Raw genomic sequence first — 4,168 nt, 5'->3', positions numbered from 1 at the left:
TTGACCGCCTACCCGGCCCAAATGTTCCACCTCTAGTGTGTATTCTCTAATACCTTAAACTCAGGACGAATCCTTCAAAGTAAAGGAATTGATATATTAAAATTATTTCTTTCCTTAATACCTAAACTAGTATACAATAACTTGAGTTATGATTATACATAGTTTATACAAGTCATAATATAAATTTTATTAATCGTTTATTATAGTGAAAATACGTTATCGTTTTTCATTTAATCTGTTAATGAATTAAGTTTTAAAGGCAACATCCTTAAGGTTTTTAATTTCATTGAAACAAGAATAATTCATTAAGCAACTATAAAGCGTTCTCAACATTACAAATACAATAATTATCAGTTATTTATTAATTTCATTTATTAAAACTAAAGTTTTTTCCAAAAGATATTATTCAATTCTTTTGTACACGCGAAGTCCAATAAGCCTTCATGGACTAGTTTAAACGCACAGGCAACTTTATCATGAAATATGATCGATCATTAATTAAGAACAGGGCGGCATGTAAGCGGACGTGGCAGCATCGACGTCTCCGAAGTATACCGTTCTTTACATAAGAACTGTATCCATTCCCCAGGTTGCGTGCCTTCTATATGACAATGCAGAAACCACACTCCTGTTCAAAATTGAATTGATTAATGTAAGTTGGAGATAATCAATTTGAAGATATTAGTTAAAAAGAGATCTTAATTAATTACCAGGATTATCCGCAACAAATCGAATTGCAGCCCATCGTAAGTTGGAGATAACATTGAAGATTTAAGTTAAAAAGAGATCTTATAATTACCAGGATATCCGCAACAAATCGAATTGCAGCCCATCCATTTTAGGAAGGTTAATGGTGTTAACTTCCGGTGGATCAACCAAATTATAATCGCCTGGATCAGTCACATTGTTGAAATTTCCAGAACCCGTCCCAACCAGATAGAAGCTGAAGCCATGTAAATGCATTGGATGACCTCGATGCAGCCCCGAGATTAGTCCCTTGGTAACCAATTTCAACTGCTTCACCATAATCAATCATCCTCCCTTTTGTCCCTTGGGCTGTGTAGAATGATACATTCGACACATCTCCTGTGAAGTTGTAAAAAAATGGTGGCTCACTGGGAAATCCGGGTTGAAACATTACCCAAACTCCTGAAAAACAAGGTTTCCGAATATCTAGATTGGATGATGATATAAATTAGAGCATAATACTTTTCCCCTTCGAGGTATATCCATAAATAATTCTTTCCCCTAGGTATTAGAAATAAAAATATCCCCTTCTTGACATTATTCTGTTATGTTTATGTTATTAACTATTATATTTTACTTAATTCTTTAAATTAAGGGTTTTTCTCAACCTTGGGGTTAATTAAATAAAAATTTTCCCATAAATTTTAAAAACAACAGAATTTCTCCATCGTTAGTGAATCATTGTATACCATAGAATTATAATAGAATTTCTCCATTCGTTAGTGAATCATTAGTATACCATTAGAATTATAACATGATGGTTTAAAAATTTTCCCAACTTCTCTTTCTTTCATTTATTTTAACACCAAAAACTTAACCGAGAGAAAAATTGTTATTAACTATATCTCAAGAGGTTATTGTTATAACCCTTAAATTAAATAGCAAATAAATGAATACACATGTTCGGTGTAATTGTTTTTCTGATGACTAAGCAAAAAATTTTTTTTTTAATAAATCTCAAGAGAAAATTGTATTACTCTATAAGTTAATTAATATAAATGAATTCAAAAAATAAAAATCTCTACCCGTAGTAGCTTGCAATATATCAATTTGAGGAGTGTCGAAACTAACATTATTTAAGCTTGCAGCGGTCCTGTCACCATGAGCAGTATCACGAACTGTTGACATCTCAATGCGTTTAAAGAAACCGCAATATAGATTCGCGTGTTGATACTTTCCGGAACATTAATAGGATACTCTTCATTTGCCAACTTTTTACGCTGTTAGTGAATTTTTGTGCGGCATCGATTGTCATTGTAAGCAGGAAGAGTTGGGAAGAAAGGAGACGAAGGAGCGGTATAATTGCCTTCTATTGAACAATTGCGGTCGCGGTGGAGTTGGGAAATGGAGAACGCTATCATGGTAAGGAAAGCAGCCATGTAAAAGTGGCTAAGAGTTTGGTTGCTGTGAACAAAACGTCCATCGTTTGTCCAGGGTTTCATTATATAAGTGTGTTTATGGTTTTATTTGGTTGTTATGTATGCTGCATCTTGCGCAACAACAGTGAGGCTGTGGTTTGCGATTCCGAAAAATTGTTCTTCATTCATCACAGCATTCACAATGCGAAGAAGATAAGTTTTGCCAGATTGAACCGGTAATCGATATGTTGTCTCTGCAATATTAGATTATGATAATGAGGAAGGAAAACGAATTATATATATGTGAATGGTTTGGATAAAATATTAATCGATATTAACTTGTGTCTTAATTATATTATCTATATAAACTTTTGTATAGTTAATATTTCAAAATACTGAAAAATTTATAAACATAAAATAGTAAAGATTAATTATTTTTAAAAACGTCTAAAACTTAGCATTCAAAGCATGAGTTGATCGCTTTATTAAGTATAAGTAAAATATTTTGGGGGTGGGAGCTGAATTGTTAGCATATATATCCTGCCACTTATCTCATATTCAGATTTTAAAAAACGTGGTTCGTGTTTGTGCCAAGGGGCCGCTCCAATAAGCTAGCTTATAAGGTTGGAGTGAATAATTCTGAAAATTCTTATCAGCTCTTCTCTATCTACTAAAGTAAACTCATATGTATTACTAATTTCACATTTTAGATTGTATAGATTTATAGTCTTTATATACCGTTGGAGCAATCGTATAAGTCCCCTGGTTCGCCATTGATTGTATAACCATCTGCCTGAGTAGGATTTGCTCCAGTTTCGATTGAAGTAGATATCATCGTCATCACATCTCCCTTGAACCATGATGCTGCCAATACATCAATATTGAAATTAAGTAAAAAAATCATAAAGAAAAAATTGTACTTGTCAAATATCAATTGTTTTCTGCCATCAGTATCGCTCCTATATACTAGCAGTAACTTATTAGATGGAAACTCTGGATACCAAGTACGATTGTCTGTTCTTCATAAGGCGTAGGAAATGGATAAGTGGTTCCAGCTGCTGGTAAAATAACAATGGCGCCATGGACTGTGGCACGAGTCCAGTCACTATGGGCATGCCACCAAAGGGTTCCTTCTTCATCGGACAGGATCACCTCATAGGTGAAGTTAGTCCCTGGTCCAATTGGACATTGTGTTACGTTCTCGGGACCATCTGACCATGGGTTCCTTGGCTGCTTCACTCCATGCCTGCATAAATGGAAAGAAAATTCATTAGCTAATTTTTCAGATATAGTTAATTCATCATCTCATGATTGTTAAAGGGAGATAGATAGAGAGATTTATAACCAGTGAATGGTGACACCATATGTTCCTTGATTGATGACATTAACAAAAATAGTATCGCCTTTACGAGCCTGAATCGTTGGCCCTGGAAAACTTCCATTCACAGTCAACATGCTTTTTGTGCTACACATCTTTGTAAAATTCGCTTCTTGTAGCTAAAAAACATGCACAGAAATACACATTAAAACATAAAAATGATAAGAAACAATTTTCAAGCAGACAAACCCAAATATTAATCAACACTGTAAATGCTAAAGTTAGTTCTTACAAAAAAATCATAATGGTGGACATCGGCAGCTGTGCAGAGAAGCAGCCCATCAAGAAACAAGAACCCGAAAAGCCCTGAAATGAAATTCATCTTTATACCCATTTTTGTCTGTCTTTTGTGTTCTCAGGTCGCCTTCTTCTGTGATCTTTAGCTGCGTATCCCAGCTATTTATACCAAGAGTAAAACGACTTTTGGAGGGGAAAAGAAAATCATTTTATTCGAGGCGAGTTAATCCCTTTTAGTCGTGTGGTTTCAGTTTACTATATTTTAAGACAATTTTTTTAAATGCTAATTTTTGTCCTTTTTTTAGGGGTAAAGCTGGTAATTAAATTAGAGAAAGAATAAAGAATTAGCCTATAAGGAGTATCCTTTAGAGACGCACCTTGGGCATTCCCAAGTGACATGGCTACCAAAGGCTAAGAAGCCAAAAGAAACTTAAGCCAAAACCGCCAA

The 4,168-nt window shown here is 34.3% G+C and overlaps 1 pseudogene; it reads right to left on the bottom strand.

Annotated features, from left to right (window-relative positions):
- Positions 1-498: 498 nt before the first annotated feature.
- On the bottom strand, positions 499-3,848 carry LOC116106773 (annotated as a pseudogene).
- Between the last annotated feature and the right edge of the window lie 320 nt (positions 3,849-4,168).

The sequence above is a fragment of the Pistacia vera genome, unplaced genomic scaffold (assembly GCF_008641045.1).
Source record: "Pistacia vera cultivar Batoury unplaced genomic scaffold, PisVer_v2 Contig521, whole genome shotgun sequence".
NCBI classification, from domain to species: domain Eukaryota; kingdom Viridiplantae; phylum Streptophyta; class Magnoliopsida; order Sapindales; family Anacardiaceae; genus Pistacia; species Pistacia vera.
Note: the sequence above shows the minus strand (reverse complement) of the source record. Positions and strands in the feature narration are given on the sequence as shown.